The sequence below is a fragment of the Lactuca saligna genome, chromosome 5 (genome assembly GCF_052625555.1).
Source record: "Lactuca saligna cultivar CGN05327 chromosome 5, ASM5262555v1, whole genome shotgun sequence".
Classification (NCBI taxonomy): Eukaryota; Viridiplantae; Streptophyta; class Magnoliopsida; order Asterales; family Asteraceae; genus Lactuca; species Lactuca saligna.
This window is the reverse complement of record NC_136421.1, coordinates 317,928,503-317,949,450: the sequence shown is the minus strand read 5'-3', so window position 1 is coordinate 317,949,450 and position 20,948 is coordinate 317,928,503. Positions and strand designations below refer to the sequence as shown.

At 31.6% G+C, this 20,948-nt stretch overlaps 1 long non-coding RNA gene across 1 annotated transcript; it reads right to left on the bottom strand.

Annotated features, from left to right (window-relative positions):
- Positions 1 to 17,120: 17,120 nt before the first annotated feature.
- On the bottom strand, positions 17,121 to 17,613 carry LOC145048897 (uncharacterized). The gene is made up of 3 exons (XR_013683100.1): positions 17,597 to 17,613; positions 17,319 to 17,379; positions 17,121 to 17,231 (listed from the first exon to the last, which is right to left on the bottom strand). It is a non-coding gene; the product is annotated as an uncharacterized LOC145048897 (long non-coding RNA).
- Positions 17,614 to 20,948: the final 3,335 nt, after the last annotated feature.

Genomic DNA, 20,948 nt, shown 5'->3' with positions numbered 1-20,948 from the left:
TCTGGTGCAACTGAAAATGCAGTACTGCTCTGAGCAGGATCTACTAGAGATCAACAAAGAGTTTCAAAACCTAAAGAAAGGAAAACTGAGCGTCACCGAGTACGCTGCAAGTTTTACGGAGAAGATGAAGCTTGTGCCTTATCTAGTTCCAACAAAACTTTCCAAGGTCAACATGTTTGCCAATGGATTACCAGCGGACTTTGGTCCAATGGTCAAACAAGCAACCACTTTGAAAGCCGTCATCTGGGCAGCCAAGAATGTTGAGACCCAAATAAGAGAAAAGGGTTTGGAGAAAGTTGAGGTTAACGAGAAGAGGAAGTTGGGAGGATCCTCAAGACCTGATAATAAGGGAAAGTTCTCGAAGTCTAACCTGGACGACCGAAGGAAGGGAGCCAAGTGGTGTGAGAAGTGTAAGAAGAAGCACTTCGGAAGATGCGATGGTGAAGTGACGTGCTATAAGTGTGGTAGGACCGATCACTATTCCAGATATTGTACATTCGACAACAAGAAGTGCTACGAATGTGAAAATGATGGGCATATTTCAAAGAACTGTCCAAAGAAAAACAAAGTTGCAAGACCAAATGCATCACCAAAACCAAGGGCATTCCACATGATCCTCGATGAAGCAGAAAACAACGCGAGGAATCAAGAATGAGGACTTCTTACCCGAAGATCGGATTATGCAGTAGCCATAGTTTCGTATGATGTAGCCTAGTAGAGGAATAATCTAGGGTGAACTTGAACACCTATGTAATCGTTTCAAGAAATAATATAAAACCCTTCTTTTGTTATCTGATGTGTTAAGTTGTTGTGTGGTTTTCTTGTATGGTGACTTGGAAAAACTGCGAGATAATACTTGGAACGAGTATGAGTAGGTGTGAATGGTAGTAAAGGCCTATACTACCGGAAGCACAAGACTCACACTTGGATAAGGGAAAGTCACAAGGTTACCAAGAAGCTAGTAATTGATTTTGTTTTATTCAAGTATGTCCATTCCGGATGAACTCTGGGAAAACGCTCCCAAAGAAATTAATGCCACTATTGCAAATGGTGAAACCATAAAAATTAATAAAGTTTGTAGAAACATTAATCTCGAACTTTTAGGAGAACATTTCAACGTTCCCACTATTTACCAACAAAATTCAGGAATTGATATCATAATTGGGAACAACTTCTGTCAAGTTTATGGACCATTCATACAATGGATAGATAGAATCGCCTTTCATCTTAATAATGATATGGTAATTATAAAAAAGGTTACAGAGGCCTATAGCAAACGAAAACCAGGTTTTCTTGAAACTCAAGAAAAAGGATCTAAAGAAAAACAAATTCCAGGTACTAATATAACCCATGAAGGGATTAATAAAGAAAAGATTATTTCTATTCAAACTACCAGGTTCAAACAGATTGAGGATCTTGTTAAACAAAGACCCATAAAACTGATAAAAATTTTAATATTATAATAAAAATTGTGTTTTATTATAATAAGAAAATTTTAATAAGGCTTGAATATTATTTTTTGTTTAACAAAAAATTACACTGAGTCATCCGTTGTTGATTCGTATTCATCAGTGTCTGATGAAGATGCTGTCTCAACATGATATATAAAAACATGTTGTGTACCATCATACTCTTCTTCAAGAGCTTCATAGCCCCCAATGGCCCCGCCACTCAAAATAATAATGCCTTTTCTCCATTATTAGAAGCTTTCCAGTTGTCCACAATAATGTAATCTTTAGTGGATAAAAACGTCATGCCTGACATAATAGACAAATATCAGACCCTCTCAATGTATCTATAAATTGAGAGTTATGTTTTGTTTTAGGGACATCGCAATAACGAGTGCAAGAAAAAACACTCTCTATCTATTAAATTTTCAGTTCAATGTCTAGTGAGTAATTCCTCCCTTAGAAGGGAGAAAATGTAAAATATTGTAAGAGTTTTCCCTTTTTGGAAACTCTTTTATCAATAAATCTTTGTTTTGTTATTTTTGAGTGTTCATACAAATTAGAGTCATGAAACTTGCAAGTGACAGAGTGTCAGGTCGACGATGATTAACAGTACCACAGGCACGATGCCAAAAGGGAAAGCAACCACACAGACCAAAGAACGGCACAGGCTGGCTTGAATAGTTTCTATCTATGTAAGTATATCACTCACTACATTACAACCACACATTTATTGATATAAGAGTATTCTTTCACAATTTTTATATTTATTCCATTCTTTGTTAAACAAAAAATTCCGTACACATCCACACACCCAAACTGGTATCAGAGCCTTGATAAAAATGACATTACATTATAATAAAACACTTTACAGTGTAATTTTTGAAAGAATTCATAATAAAGAAATTGAAATTTCTCAACATAAAGAAATACTTTTCAATAATAAAAAAGACTTAGTGCATATAAATTTCAGAATTCTACAAGCACAAAATAAACATACTCACGAATATATACCAAACTTGGTTAGTATACGTAAGTATCTCCTGCATAAGCAAAAAGTACATCAAGAACATCTTGATAGAAATAAAAAATTAGTTTCAGAACTCAGAAAATTTATTTTAACTTATTAAAATTTTTTTAAAATGAATAAAGAAATTTTCAACAACACTGAAGAAAATAATTCAGAAGAAAAACAAATCTTAACTTATGTTGAAGATGAAGACGGCTTTCATGCAAATCTTTTAATAAAACAAGACCTTCTCTCTCGAGTTAAGAAAATAGATTTAAAAATAAAGAAAGAAAACATTTTCAAAAATGTTCCTTCTAAACTTAGTATTTTAAATCCTCTTAAAAGGAAAAATGAAATCTTCTACTTTGTTAGTACTAAAGAAATGTCAGTAGACATAAAAGATACAATAGGAGCTGTCTTTCTAACCCTTTTAACTAAGGAACAAATAAACAATAACTTAAAAACTATTCCAGTTGAGATTAGATCAAAAATTAGAATGGTCCATATCGGAGCTGTAAAATTTTTGCTAAAATCCCAATTCCAAGCAGGAATAAATTCTCCCATAAAAATGGCCTTAATTGACAACAGAATTACTGACAGACAGGACTGCATCTTAAGTGCTGCAAAGGGAAACCTTGCTTACCAAAAGTTTATGTTTTCAGTCTATCCAACGTTTGCTCTGGATTTAAAATCTGCAAATATAGATAAAACTTTATCTTTTATACATCACTTTGAAAGAAGTGACCTTATGAGTGCAGGTGATAAACCATTCACCATAACATATCTTATAGGATATGCCCTGACCAACAATCACCATAGCATAGACTATAAGAAAGACGAGTACATCGAACTTGATGATGTCTTTTCAGAAATAGGTCATGTCAAAGATAAACAATTCTGCAACATAAATCCTCAAGAAAACTCTTGGGTTTTAAATATAGCTAGAAATAAAAAAGCTCTAGGAGAAACTCTTAGACCAAGAATTTCTATGGATTCACTCCACATAGGAGAAAGCTCGGAAAGAAAAGATAATAATTTAATAAGAAACATGTCTCTAAAAATTGATAGTCTACGCCAGAATATCAAACAAATCACTGACATTATAAATGAATAATAAAATTGATTTTCCTCATTTCTATAAAAAAGGTAAAACAGTCAAAATTAAAACTCTTGACGATAATACTGAAAAGAAAGAATACGTTTTCTCTACTTCAGGAAAAGCCGGTATTCAAACAATTGTAAATCATTGCAATAATCTCAACCAGATCATTGCAAGATGTCTCTTAAAAACTTCAAAAATAAGCCATTATCTTGGTATTTCAAAAGATATTTCTGAAGATATTTCAAAAAATAAAATATCTTTTAACCAATTTAAAACCGATTTAGCCTTTATGGTTAAAAACAATCTTGATAAAAAAGATTTGGAAAAATTCTTCGAAGTTATTGAAAGACAAAATAAATTAACTATCAAGTTAACCCAGTCTATTGACAAACATTCTATTCTTTTAGAAAACTCTTTAAAAAACAACCAATTTGTTGAAGAAGTTGCCAAAAAGGCAAATATTGAGGGCACTCTTAAGGAAATCAACCTTAAGATCACTAATATACATGATCAGTTAAAACAACTAATAGGATGACCTCGATACCTGAGCTCAATAGATCAACCACCTCGATACCCGAGCTCAATAGATCAATCAACCTCCTTAATGAAAAAATAGATGGGCTGATTATAAACTTGGACTTAATAGTCAATAAATACGTAACCATTGCCCAGTTGGAAGTAGCATCTGCAAAAATTATTGCAGATATTATTAAGGAGTTATCTAAGAAGATTGACTCTTGCCCTTGTAATAAAGACATTCTTGAACACATCAAAAATATCTCCATCATAGAACAAAAATCCAAGCCAGGAAAATATTCAGGTCTTAAGAAATACTCACCTCCCAATCCTAGTGTTGGAAACCCTGACTTAGGAAGCTCAAAAAATTCCCAAAAAATTGACATTTTCAGGAAAGAGTAAAAATGAAAGAAACAATCTCTGAGAAACTCGAGAAATATTTCTTTAACCTTCAATTTGAAGATTATGATAAAGCTGACCAAAAACTTATTCAACTTTTATCATTAGAAACTGAAGAATGTGAAGAATTGTATCAAAAAGAACCCAAACTTTTTGATCAATATTTTAGAATGACTAAAATAAATGAACCTGACACTGAATCAGAAGAAGAAGATAACTTTAAAACAAATACAAAGACTGTTAAGTTCGAATATTCGGATATGGAAGATGATGAAGCAGAATCTTCTTATACAGCTACAAGAAGAGGGAATGAAAAGAAATATGAGTTCAAAATGCCTATCCACAATGGTATTCCAAATAGTGGTCAAGGATCCAATACGATCAATGTACTCAATATTGATTGTATCCAAGATCTAAAACTCAGAGAAAGAGTTGTAGAAAAATGGGTTACTAAGATTTCACTAATCTTACAAACAAACCCAGATGAATTTGAAAAAGCAAAAAATGTTCTACTACTTTTAGAACACAAAACTGATGGAATTGTGCAAAAATTCCTAAGAAACAATAATTGGAATGAAGAAATGCATGGTTCAGATCTTTTTGATAATATCATAAATGTCATATACACTACTTTCTTAGGTCTTGATTATATTTCTAATAAAGACTTCACCATTAATAAGAAAGTTGACATAGCAAGAGTTTCAATGACAAAACTCCAATTACATGATATTAGTCTTCTCGACAAATACACATGTATGTATGAATCATATCTATATGATATTCCACAAAGAAGTGAATATGCGCAATGGATATCTGCTTACCTCATGAAAATTCCAATTATTGGAGAAACCTGTACAGACAGATGGAAAAAAGAAGTTACTGGAGAAATCCAGCAAACCAGTCTTTCTTATGCAACAAAAATTGCAAAAGAAGAAATTGATAGAATCTGTCAAGACAGATATAAACAACAAAAACATAAAACAATAAGCAAAGATTGTTGTAGCATTCTCTCTGATTTCAAAAACTTTGATATTGGAAAGAAAAATTATAATAAGAAAAAGTATAAAAACAAAAAGAAATTCAAATCTTTTTGGAAAAAGAAAAGAAAAAAAATTTCACCAGGAAAATACTTCAAAAAACCTTCAAAAGAAACACCTAAGAAGACTACTTCCTGTCCGCAAGGAAAGAAAAAATGTAGGTGTTGGATCTGCAATGAAGGACACTACGCCAATGAATGTCCAAATAGAAAAAAAATACCCTGATAAAGTCAAGGTTTTACAAACCGCTAACAATGGGGGCTATGAAGCTCTTGAAGAAGAGTATGATGGTACACAACATGTTTTTATATATCATGTTGAGACAGAATATTCATCAGACACTGATGAATACGAATCAACAACGGATGACTCAGACTAGTCCCATACAGACCCCACTTTTCAGGGAGGAGGAGATTAACCATTTTTACGCAAACGATGAATTTGCTTGCAAGACATAAAGATGCACCTGTGTCTACAAAACAATGTACTCTAAATTTTTTATATCCTTTAAAGTTAAGGAAGGCAAAAACATAAATAGAGTTTGGATTAGTAAGATTCATGATAAGGGAATCATCAATCTTCTGGAGGTTTTCGCAAAAATGGTTAATCTCCTCCTCCCTGAAAAGTGGGGTCTGTATGGGACTAGTATGAGTCATCCGTTGTTGATTCGTATTCATCAGTGTCTGATGAAGATTCTGTCTCAACATGATATATAAAAACATGTTGTGTACCATCATACTCTTCTTCAAGAGCTTCATAGCCCCCATTGTTAGCGGTTTGTAAAACCTTGACTTTATCAGGGTATTTTTTTCTATTTGGACATTCATTGGCGTAGTGTCCTTCTTCATTGCAGATCCAACACCTACATTTTTTCTTTCCTTGCGGACAGGAAGTAGTCTTCTTAGTTGTTTCTTTTGAAGGTTTTTTGAAGTATTTTCCTGGTGAAAATTTTTTTCTTTTCTTTTTCCAAAAAGATTTGAATTTCTTTTTGTTTTTATACTTTTTCTTATTATAATTTTTCTTTCCAATATCAAAGTTTTTGAAATCAGAGAGAATGCTACAACAATCTTTGCTTATTGTTTTAAGTTTTTGTTGTTTATATCTGTCTTGACAGATTCTATTAATTTCTTCTTTTGCAATTTTTGTTGCATAAGAAAGACTGGTTTGCTGGATTTCTCCAGTAACTTCTTTTTTCCTCTGTCTGTACAAGTTTCTCCAATAATTGGAATTTTCATGAGGTAAGCAGATATCCATTGCGCATATTCACTTCTTTGTGGAATATCATATAGATATGACTCATACATACATGTGTATTTGTCGAGAAGACTAATATCATGTAATTGGAGTTTTGTCATTGAAACTGTTGCTATGTCAACTTTCTTATTAATGGTGAAGTCTTTATTAGAAATATAATCAAGACCTAAGAAAGTAGTGTATATGACATTTATGATATTATCAAAAAGATCTGAACCATGCATTTCTTCATTCCAATTATTGTTTCTTAGGAATTTTTGCACAATTCCATCAATTTTGTGTTCTAAAAGTAGTAGAACATTTTTTGCTTTTTCAAATTCATCTGGGTTTGTTTGTAAGATTAGTGAAATCTCAGTAACCCATTTTTCTACAACTCTTTCTCTGAGTTTTAGATCTTGGATACAATCAATATTGAGTACATTGATCGTATTGGATCCTTGACCACTATTTGGAATACCATTGTGGACAGGCATTTTGAACTCATATTTCTTTTTATTGCCTCTTCTTGTAGCTGTATAAGAAGATTCTGCTTCATCATCTTCCATATGCGAATATTCGAACCTAACAGTCTTTGTATTTGTTTTAAAGTTATCTTCTTCTTCCGATTCAGTGTCAGGTTCATTTATTTTAGTCATTCTAAAATATTGATCAAAAAGTTTGGGTTCTTTTTGATACAACTCTTCACATTCTTCAGTTTCTAATGATAAAAGTCGAATAAGTTTTTGGTCAGCTTTATCATGATCTTCAAATTGAAGGTTAAAGAATGAACAAGTTGATTTTCTGCTCAATTGCAGATAGCTCTATGAGGAGCATTTGTTTCTTCATCCTCAAAATGTTGAGGTCGCGTTTTAAAAACACGTCAACATAAAATTGGTGAGTCCACATGTTTGTAGTATTTGCATCAAAAATACTTTTATACAAAAATATGTTTATGGAAAGTGTAATTTTATACCAAAAGTGTACTTTTATACTAAAATTAAGTTTATGGAAAGTGTGCCTTTACACAAAAGTAAGTTTACATAAAGTGTACTTTTATACCAAAAGTAAGGTTACGGAAAGTGTACTTTTATACAAAAAAAATATGTTTACGGAAAGTGTATTTTTATACCAAAAGTACGTTTACAAAGAGTATACTTTTATACAAAAGTATGTTTACAAAATGTGTACTTTTATACCAAAAGTATGCTTATGGAAAGTATAATTTTATACCAAAAGTTTGTTTATAAAGAGTACTTTAATACAAAAGTATGTGCACTGACAGTGTACTTTTATATCAAAAGTATGCTTATGGAAAGTGTATTTTATACCAAAAGTTTGTTTATAAAGAGTGTACTTTAATACAAAATACAAAAGTATGTTCACCGAGAGTGTACTTTTATACAAAAAGTATGTTTACGGAAAATGTACTTTTATACCAAAAGTATGTTTACGGAAAATGTACTTTTATACAAAATATGTTTACGAAATGTGTACTTTTATACCAAAAGTATGTTTCTGGAAAGTGTAATTTTATACCAAAAGTATGTTTACGGAAAATGTACTTTTATACCAAAAGTATGTTTGATACATATGTGCTTTCTTGAGCGAAAGTGTGTTTGTTATAAGTGTACTTTCTTGACCGAAAGTGTGTTTTACTATATATGAGTATTAATTTAACTTATGTAATTGTTTGCTTAAGGCGTGTCAATCAAGGTTACAATGAGTTCCCATAATCGAGCTACAGACGAGTTGTTGCCCCTCACGACGCTTCATCGGGCGTCATAGTGTATAGACGGTTATCACTTGTGACTTGACCGTTGATGATTGTAGTTAGCAACCGCTGGTAACGTGTCAGCATGTATAGATCTATAAATAACTCTCCCGCTCACTTAAGATTTAACGATTATGGGCAGGGGTCATGGCTAAGTATTAAACTTAGATGATGAATATGACTCATTTAACCACTGCTTGCAAAGCCTTAACTGTTATAGTCTTAACTTTAAGATTTTAAGTGAATAGACAAATGTTTCATTATGTAATTATATATATATATATATATATATATATATATATATATATATATATATATATATATATATATATATATATATATATAGCGTTTAATTATCTTTTAAAAATTAAACGTGTAGCGTAACGATATTGTATGAAAATGATCCATTCTTAAACACACAAAGTAACGATATCATATAATAATTAAAGATATTATACGGACAGAGTAACGATAAAGCATAATATAATTTTATATTATGTGGACATAGTAATGGTAGTATTTACTAAATTTTAGACAAAACTGCAAAAATGATCCCTGTGGTTTCTCATTTTATGTGATTACGGTCCAAACGTTTGAAAAGTTGCAGATTTGATCCTTTTCAACAAGTTTTGTTGTGGTTTTGGTCCCTCATCCGTTAAGATCCTTAAAATGATAATTTTACCCTCAGTGACCATTTTCACAGTTTTGTCTTTTACTATACTATAAGGACCATTTTTGCATATGTTTTTTTTTTTTATTTTAATAAAGTATTATATATTAAAAGATATTTTTTTAATACATAATATTATATATTGTTAAATATTTTTTTTATTGCATTATTAATTTATTTTAGTTGATTTAAAAAAAAATTGTTGGAATAATTCTTTTTTATTAAATATTATATATCAGTACATATAGTTTTTAATATATAATATTTACATCATAATAAATATTATATTATTGGATTATTAATTTTTTTTAGTTAACTTTTGTAATTTTTAATTATTTTTTATTGTATTATTACATTTAATTTATTATTTTCTTCATATATTAAATGTAGTTTTATTGGATAATTAATTTATTTTAGTTAGTTATTTTTTTTAAAAATTTTCTATCAAAGTAATTCTTTTTTATTGAATTATTATATATCAATATATATAGTTTTTAATATATAATATTTATATCATAATAAATATTATAATATAAGATTATTACATATTACAAAACATTATTTTATTGGATTATTAATTTCTTTTAGTTGAGTCTTTTTATAATTTCTTTTTGTTGGAGCAATTCTTTTTTATTAGATTATTATATATCAATAAATATTATTTTTAATATATAATATTTACATCATAGTAAATAATACATTATTGGATTATTAATTTTTGTAATTTGTTTTTTTGAATTATTAATTTATTGAAATATTACTTTTAATTTATTATTTTTTAATATAAATATTATCTTATTGGATTATTATTTTATTTTGAATGTATACTATTAATTGTTTTTTATTTTATTAGTTTCACCACAAAGTAGTTGAAATACGTAAAAGTGTCGCTTATCATCGTCAAAAATTAGCAGGATCTAGGGTTGTTCAGTATTTGGATAAAACCAAATTGTCCAATTGGACCATTCGGTTTGGACTATTTTGTTCGGATATTTGGATTTTTGGATTGGTTTTCGACAAAACCGAATTATTATTCTGGATTTCGGATTGATTATGGTTTATAAAATAAAAACCGAATAGTCCAAAAAAACCGAATAACATTTTATTATTTATTTATTTTTAATATATATCTATAAGTATTTATTAATTTTGTAATTTATTTTTTGAAATATGTTCAAAAAGTTTCACCTAATAAAATATATTAATATGCATTTTCTCTCAAAAGTTTTTTATCTATAAAATATTAAAATATAATATAGCTTCTTAATAGTTGTTTATAAATTTTAAATCGTACCTAAATAATTTGTTTTTGCTTCTTGTGTGTAAAATTCAGTAATATTATAATTATGTCATTTTAAAATGTTTTAGTTTTTAAAAACCGAATTATAAAAACCGATCCAACCAAATTGTAATTGGATCGGATCGGATCTGATTTGAATTTAGTTTGAACTATTCGGATCCATGTTTTGAAAACCGAAATCAATTTGGATTCACTTTGATTGGATTGAATCAAACCGATCCATCCACACGAACACCCCTAGTAGGATCACCTCCAAACACCTTCATCAGAGGTTCAATAGATACCATACCCTATTTCACCCAACGTTGTTGGTAGCTACCTGCAACAACCTCTTCATAATCCATTGGAATCCTTCATATCTCACATAAAGCTTAACAAACCCCGATAACATTCATAAGTAATGGTGGTGACAGAGTGATGGTGGTGGTATTTTCCCAATGGTTTCTCATTGTAAGCTAGATGACATGAAAGTGTTCAACAACGATCATAACGATTTCGATTATGAGAGACGATGATTTTGCGTATTCCATGACTTTGTTGTGGAACCAATAAAATTAACAAGAACTATTACTATAATCCGATAAAATAATATTTAGTATATGAAGAAAATAATAAATTAAAAGTAATAATCCAATAAAAAATAATTAAAAAAAATAAATTATAAAAATTAACTAAAAGATAATAATAATCCAATAATATAATATTTATTATGATATAAATATTAAATACTAAAAACTATGTGTATTGATATATAATAATTCAATAAAAAATAATTACTTCGATAATTTTAAAAAAAAACATTAACTAAAATAAATTAATAATCCAATAAAACAGTATTTAGTATATCAAGAAAATAATAAATTAAAAGAAGTAATCCAATAAAAATAATTTTAAAAAAATAAAAGAAATTAACTAAAAGAAATTAATAATCCAATAATATAATAATTATTATGATATAAATATTATATATTAAAAACTATATGTATTGATATATAATAACTCAATAAAAAGAATTACTCTAACAATTTTTTTTTAAAAACAATCAACTATAATAAATTAATAATCCAATAAAACAATATTTATTAATATATAATATTATATATTAAAAATAATATCCATTAATATATAATACTTCAATAAAATATAAAAGAATTTATGCAAAAATGGTCCTTATGGTATGGTGAAAGACAAAACTATGAAAATGGTCCCTGAAGGTAAAATTGTCATTTTAAAAAAGTTAACAGCCAACCAGTTAAACTTAACGGATGAGGGACCAAAACCACAATAAAACTTGTTGAAAAGGACCAAATCTACAACTTTTCAAACGTTTGGACCATAACCACAAAAAATAAGAAACCACAGGGATGGTTACGGAAATATGTTTATGGAAAGTGTAATTTTATACCAAAAGTGTACTTTTATACTAAAATTAAGTTTATGGATAGTGTGCCTTTACACAAAAGTAAGTTTACACAAAGTGTACTTTTATACCAAAAGTATGGTTACGGAAAGTGTATTTTTATACAAAAAATATGTTTACGGAAAGTGTATTTTTATACCAAAAGTATGTTTACAAAGAGTATACTTTTATACAAAAGTATGTTTACAAAATGTGTACTTTTATACCAAAAGTATGCTTATGGAAAGTATAATTTTATACCAAAAGTTTGTTTATAAAGAGTACTTTAATACAAAAGTATGTGCACTGAGAGTGTACTTTTATATCAAAAGTATGCTTATGGAAAGTGTATTTTATACCAAAAGTTTGTTTATAAAGAGTGTACTTTAATACAAAATACAAAAGTATGTTCACCGAGAGTGTACTTTTATACAAAAAGTATGTTTACGGAAAATGTACTTTTATACCAAAATTATGTTTACGGAAAATGTACTTTTATACAAACTATGTTTACGAAATGTGTACTTTTATACCAAAAGTATGTTTCTGGAAAGTGTAATTTTATACCAAAAGTATGTTTACGGAAAATGTACTTTTATACCAAAAGTATGTTTGATACATATGTGCTTTCTTGAGCGAAAGTGTGTTTGTTATAAGTGTACTTTCTTGACCGAAAGTGTGTTTTACTATATATGAGTATTAATTTAACTTATGTAATTGTTTGCTTAAGGCGTGTCTATCAAGGTTACAATGAGTTCCTATAATCGAGCTACAGACGAGTTGTTGCCCCTCACGACGCTTCATCGGGCGTCATAGTGTATAGACGGTTATCACTTGTGACTTGATCGTTGATGATGACGGGTTTTGGTCATAAGACGTCCTATGTGCTCATACAAACCCTAATGCTTGGATCTAGGTTTCTCTATTGTACATGCTTTGAATCCAAGACTATAAACCCTAATTCTAGCATATGGAAATCGATATTAACATATAATTAGGTTTAAGATATTACCTTGATTGTTATGTAGCAATAACAATCCCAAATCTCCTTGATTTGACTTTGGAATGCTTAGAGTCACAAGTGTCACTCCTCTAATGGCTTACAAACACCAAGAGCAAATGGAGAAGGTATAAAGAGAGAGGAGAGAGGTTAGAATTCATCCTTAGGACTTCTTGGAAAGGGATTCACGAATTCATGAGCCTTAGGGTCTTTATATAGGTGTAGAGATAGGGTTTCAGTCATTATCCTTATCTAGTTGCTTATCCACAAAGCAACCATAAGATAAGCCTTGAAAACCCTTATCCTTTATCCTTTGGACGATTTCAAGGATCCTTTTCTCCTTGAATTCGTTCAACCCATATTTAGGATAACCATTACCAGTTTTTGTAACTATCACATAATTACAATTCAGCCCCTCTAGTTTAATTAATTACACTTGATCACAAAATTAATTCCTAATTAATTATTGACCAATATTAATTAAGCAAATATGATTTCTCCTTTAATATATTATTCTTATAACATATTAATAAATCATAATAACCTCTCTCTCTTTATTTATTTCTCCAATCAAGTTGCTTTGGTGAAGGCAACCCAAAAGGACCATGCACCATCGGGTCAAGTACATACCAAAATAGTTATGGACTTAGACACTAATCCAACAGTCTCCCACTTGGATAAGTCTAACAACTATTCTGCGTATGACTTCAGATCCTAATCTGCAATCGTAGCTTTCCAAAGCCGCTGTCAACTCTGATCCTATCAGATACGCGTGTCCTTAGATAAGGGATCATATATTCCTCCATTCTAGATATCGTATGAGATATGATTTCTAATCATCCTCTTTGTACTATTTCTTGATTTCTGATTTATGACGACAGACTAATTGAACAAATCAAATTAGCCCTAGCCCGGCCGAGCATTTACGTATGTCATCACTAAACCATTGAGAGGCCCAAATATATCGCTTTTATCCTACTTTGAATAAAAGGAACGAATAAACTTTGATACAATGCTTGCTTGCACTCACTAACCAAATCACACACAACAATATGTTTTATAACACCAAGTTACTAGTGCGTTTTCATATTATCAATGTGCAACCGATTAGCAAGATACAACTCACACATCTCGGTTTCAAGAATATAAGATGTTATCGTCTCACCAATCACTCGTGATACAATTCATGGAGTGATCCAAGTAAGTGTGGGTTTAATCCAATGCTCAAATTCATATTCATAAGCACTCATGAATGTTGCAGCAAACATTTGCTTATGTCTAATACTCTTTTAGACAATCCACACACCAATTCACGACAGTCTTCATTCATATCTACTTCCAACATATGAACGACTGTGGCCCGTTCGAATAATTCGATTATTCTTAATAAACTCAATTATTCTGGAAGTCAAAACATGCAAGGTGAAACACAAGAATAATACTAATCCCATATGGCCTCAAACCTTTGAGTATAAATAAAAGACGTTTTATTTATCACCATATCGATTACTCATTATTTGTCGTTTCGGGTAATCAACTTATTACTTGAATTATTACACTTGTCCCATGCTCCTAGCATACACACAATGTTTACCTATGGTTCTTACTTTGTGAAATAGATCACATTGAACACATTTCCAATCATTCTCATTTTACAACTCCAAATCTTTTTTCATAAGTGTAAGAATATCAAATTCTTGCTACGTATAGATTATGCTAGATTCTAACACTTTACGCAACGAACCTTTCATAATGTCACTGCACCAAAGTCACAAAGACTATTGCCAATGATATTACAAAGTCCTCTATCAGAGATTGTTACAAGACAATTCCTTAGATATGATGTCTCTCTCTCAAAGTACATTCCTTTGAACATCCTTTTGCATAAACTTTCTAATCTAGTCATAGATTTTTTTAATATTCAATTCCCAATATGGACACGCTTCCATATTTTCCATATGACAACTCATTCTTAATAGAATCTTATCTATTCGTAATGATGTCGATATGGTCCATCCAATATGAGAACATTTCCATATCTTCCAATACTATACTTCCAACTACTCACAAGCAACCAATCCTCGTCGAACTTTGGATTGTCCTTTGATAGTTGTTTAATTATTTTAGTCAAAACCAATTCTAGTCCCTTTTCCCTCTAAATGCGCTAGACATTTGGAAAATTTTAGAATGGTCAAACATTAAAGCATTTGCAATCGATCCTATACCCGAAGCGTATGGGACACGGTGCACAATGTTTTATTTGCTATGTTCTCAAAATTCGAATTGTGAAAAGGAATTCCGTAATCGTAATCGAAATTTTAAGAAAACACTATGTACCTTTGACTAAATTTATTAACATTTCTCAACCTAAGCCTTTAGATTTGAAATGAAGCATAATATTCTCTCCCTTAATTATATAGCAAAACAACTACACAACCCTTACGACTTTGCAAGGTATAACTCTTGTTTTTCTATAATTAATATTGCCAACTTGCAAAACTTTCCATAATAATCATACAATCATAACTTTTATGCTCCCACTATCATGATGATTACTATAAAACATAACACTTATGCTCCCACTAGCTTCGACATGTATTCATAAACATCTTAACTTTCAGACAGACAATACCTATTGAATTTCTTAAGTCCATGTTTCTAACACTTAATGCTTTGATAATCTTTTATCAAGGCCTCTTAAGCTTATATACCTTTGCTTTAGATAGTTCATATGTGTGTCTTAAACAATTAAGACTAATTGCCAAACCTCACAATTCAAATTATGGAAAGGGATACCGTAACCATAATCGAATTCGAGAATGCAATTTTACAATCACTATCTTAAAATCTTTCTTAGTGAAAGCATTTCCTCACAATCATTTTCATGAAGGAGGAAATCTTATGACACTTAGATTTAAAGCGGTGTATTTGTTCCTATCCATGTGAATTTGTTAAAACCAAAGTTTACAACAAATTCAAACTCATATGGATCGAACTTTCTTAATCTTGATTTCTTGCCTCATGATAGCACAACTGCCCACCACATCTTCAAATAATTTAAGCATCTCACCTTTTTCTTATCAATTTACCTTTCATTGATCAAGGTGCTTTGCCTTTTATGCGTTCAAAATGAGAACTCATAGAACTCACATGCATAATTAACTCAATTTGAATGGCATAGAAACAAAATAACGTCAACACGATAGGTCGTGAACCTCAACTCGTGTGCTAGTAATGTTTGATAAGGTTTATTTGATTTGTTCTTGAAACCTTTCCAGACCATTAAGACTCCCACTGACTCCTTGACATATAAGATTCTCTTGTCAATAAACATTTGTTGACAACCAAATATTCAAGAGTTAGTGTAGCTTTTATCAAAACACTTCATAAATTTGTCCTAGTTGGCCTTTGTCTTATCCAAGACATCACAACTTTCCACATTTGATGAATGTTATAAACCTTTAATACTTTTCACTCATTGTCACAATCTTAACTTTAAGACTTGTTATTGGAACGAAGTATGATAGACTTCTTGATTTAACCATTTCTTCAATTCTTGATTCCTCTACTTATACATGCAATTGTACTAAGACTCACTTAGAGGATCAATTGAGATATGGTTCTTAATCATTAAGACCTATCATAAAGCATAAAAGGAACTCTCCCTTCTTCTTAGAATGGAGAAACTTTTATCTTTCTGCCTACTCGATTCTTCTTATTCGTTTTGCTATTGATTTAAACCCTTTAATCAACTCAGAATTACACTTAATCCTATAAGTATAATCATATTTACTAAACCTTTAGTAAATCATGATGAATATCTTTGTTACTCTTATGGTGAACTTGATCAACACACAACTTTGTGTACTTGATCTCCTAGTCCTTCACTTGACACTTTGTCAATGAATTTGTCTAATTTTCAAATATGAAATTTCTCATTCATCATGCAACCAAGTTGCGTGATTCCAAATTTCAGTCCAATTGAAATTTGGGCGATGAGAAACTCTCCCTATTTGGTAAATTCTCGACATTTCCATAAATAACATAACTAAGAATCATATCCATTCGTTGTAGAAATATGCAAACATCAATTTTCATAATGATTTCATTGCAAGGAAGTAAACAAATAAATAAGTCAAAATTTATTTTATTTATAAAAGCAGCGGAAAAACATTTGTTCTTACAACGCAAAATCTATTGAAAACTATGTAAAAGGAAAATTTCTAACAACTCTATCATAACTATCTAAGCCTAAAATCCAATCTTCAAGTCCATGCGATCGAGATCCATCTCTTGTGATTAGATTCATCTTGGTCTCTTATCAAGCTTCCTTTCTTTTCACCGATCCTTCAGAACATTCAAATGCAATCTTATTACATCATGTATTAAGAATCAATGAATAGGAAATTAACGTCGTTAGATAGTGGATTTTACCTGAAGCGTAGTCATACTTTTGACTCTCCCATCTCTTAGATCTCTTAGGTAAATAGGGTAACTGTGACATCCCCAAAATCACGACCAGAAAAGATCGATTTTGTTTATGCTTTATAAAAATCAGAGTACTTCATTTTATAAAAAGGTTGCGGAATTTGTTCCCAGAAAAACATGGTAAATACGTTATTAAAACATTTTCGAAGAAACGTATTTATTTCATTTTAAAACGTTTGGGATGTCATCGTTAATACAGGCACATAAGCATAAACAGAACTTACAATTATTCACACTAGTGGTCTACATCTCTTTAAATCTCTCAGTGTAATGTCACTTCATATCAACACCTGTGATATAAATAAACTGAGTGGGTCAGGTTGGGAAACCTGGTGGGCACATAGGGATTTCAATCCCACGATGTTATACCATATATATAGTTTAAAATTCACAAAATATACAATTTCACCATACATATATATAAACAACTCTTATCCCACCCCGTCGATCCTCGCAACGAGGCTATCCATACTCTCGGACCTAAGATTAGTCGTTTTCCCTACTCCATACTCTCGGATCAGAAATGAACGAATTTACCAAATCCATACTCTCGGACTAGGGACGAATGACTAATCCATACTCTCGGATTAAAGATGAATGATTATGCCTAATCCATACTCTCGGACTAGGGACAATAACTAATCCATACTCTCGGATTAACGACGAATGATTATGCCTAATCCATATTCTCGGACTAGGGACAATGACTATGTCTAATCCATACTCCCGGATAAGTGACATATACTAACTTCTATTCTCTGAGTTTAACTCACTTGTACTCGTATGAATATACTATCCAATATTCCTCATATTTAAATTAGGTCTACTCTTTATCCTAAATTATCAAATATAATCTGGTATGTTCTTTAACACGAATTTCAAGCAACATCAATTAACTCGCACATAAACATATAATTAATACTTCAATCAATACTTGTATTAAAATCATGTTCATGAAAGTGACTATGCACTCACCTGAGAAGGTGGTGACTCGGTACTCGGACAACGCTTCGTTTACTTTAAAATAATTTCCTTCGACGAAACCTAGTATTATCACCAATAGATTTTAGTCTATTATTCGCCGAGACTAATTAATAGTCTAGCTATTATTACTATTATATAAGCGTTAAAAAAAATACTTATATAACCCATAATAATAGCCCAAGTATTTATTATATATTCTTAATAACGTTAATATAATTAAATAAAAACTATATTAAAAATAGTGTAGGCGTAGCTCACTTACAGCGGGTTTTATAGAAAACCAGGCTTTGCTTGGAGCAGTGTTTCCGAGCCGAAAAGCTCTTCTTCTCGGAGCCGTCGAGCACTCCGGGGCTTCCGCCTCATGCTAGGGAGGTTCCCTAGGCTTTTCGGGGGATTTCGGGGCTAGAGAGAGGTTCTAGAGAGAGAGAGTAAAGAGAAGAAAGAATGGGAAAGGTGTGAAGAAAATGAGGGTGAGAGAGGTGGTATTTATAGGGTGAAAATGGCTGAACTTGGTGCCACATGTCACCATCTAGTGGCAAGACTTGGGGAGAAAGTAATGACCAAGATTGTGCCACATCACCCATTTTCGCACAACACACTTCCGACTTCTAAAATCCGTAACTTTCACATACGACCTCCGTTTTTGACGTTCTTTATATCCACGCGTAGGTAAAAATAATATCTACAACTTTCATTTTGACTCCGTTGGCTAATTCTCGACCGATCTTAAATTTAACAGTACGAGGCGTTTAGACTGTTAAATGACCGCGAAGAATTCGTAACTCCTTCATACGGACTCCGTTTTCGTCTGTCTTTTTACCGTTGAATTCCTATTAATGAGATCTTCAACTCTCATTTATTTCACGTAAGCCAAAAACCGCTCGAACTAAAATTCGAGTTTCGAGCTGTACACTGCTAAGCCGAATCTTAGAAAAATCATAACTTCCTCATACGAAGTCAGATTTGGGCGTTCTTTTTATCGATGCTCTTAGTTTAACATATTCTACAACTTTTGTTTAGATTGCTAAGGCTAAAAAGTCTTCTATCGTAAATTCACTATTTACGTCTTCCGGTGCCGTGCCGGTTTTGCCGTAAAACTTCGGCGGGCCATAACTTCTTCGTTATAACTCGGATTTCGGCGTTCTTTATATGTACGGAAACCTTGTGACATATTATAAAACTTGGTTAAGACTATTCATTCTAAATAATCTTTTGTCGAAAAGTCATTTTTGACCCCTATTGCCTCTAAATTGACTAGCCCGGATTTGCGAGCGTTACAGCAACTTCGTCTCCAATGCCCCTTCTCTTGGCAATAAAAGCAAATTGACTCTTTTGGAACAACACATGGAACTACTTCAGACATCGCCTTTCTCTTATGATCAAACTTTTCGATCATTGCATGTCTTTCATTGCCATTGTCTATATCCATAGAGGTCTTGAAGGCAGATTCACCAATCAACTTTGCTTTTCTTTTGCGCCAAACCATTGTTGATTCAGCAGCAATAAGCATATAGGTGCGATCAATAAGGGTCACGTCGTGGTTTATCATATAGTACTCTCTTACGAACTCACTATACGAGTTAGGAAGTGACTGAAGAATCCAATCAACAGCCATCTCTTCACCGATAACGGATCCCATCATTCTTAACCTATCAATGTGTGACTTCATCCCTAAGACGTGTGCACACACCGACTTCCTTCTTTATGTTTACTTGCCAAAAGGGATTGAGTGATATTGAACCTTTCAATTTTACAATCTTCTGGGTTAGGGAGAATAATTGGAGGAGGAGGAGGAAGTGAAGCATGATTTCTTGTTCCTCGATCGAATTGTGGAATATCATCTTCATGTGGAATGCTTGTTCCACGGGATTTGGGAAGACCATAGTTGTCGAACTTTGACATCTACAAAACGGGAGAAAACGAATTCAAGTTAGTTGATTTATTGAGTCCTTAGTAAATCACCCAAATGAGATACTAAGGCTAGGACCCAACACAATATTCTACAACTCGGGAGAGGGATGCCGTAAGCCAAATTGCAGAATATTTGAAGGTAAGTGAATGACGATTCACTAATTTCCATCATGAAAAACGAAAAAAAAAATTTAAGTTTTAAATCTATGAAAACTCCTAGATCCTTTGAGATTCATTGAACTTTCAATGGCATGTTTAAATCTCGATATGCCCCTCTTGTTTGTGACTGGGATGCCGAGGATCACAAAGCGGGTGTAAATAACCATGCAAACTTACATGGTGCCCTCACATGTGACAATCACCCATTCGATGTGTCGGTAAACCACACACGCTCCACCGAACTATGACAAACATTGAGTCACCCTTTGCAACCTTTGCTTAGAACCATTTAGTGTGACGGTAAACCACACACGCTCCACTAACGTCTTCGCAAGGGCACAAAGTGTAATTTCATGGAATTGCATCAATTCACTTTTGCCTAAGTAACTAAGATTGGGAATTAGAAAAACATTTAGTTACTTTGTATTTCATTATACTTATAATAGAAGGTTTCGTCCTATCCTACCCGTTCGGCTAACGACCCTCCACTAGTCAAGAGTGCGGTGGGTAAGAGTGGATACC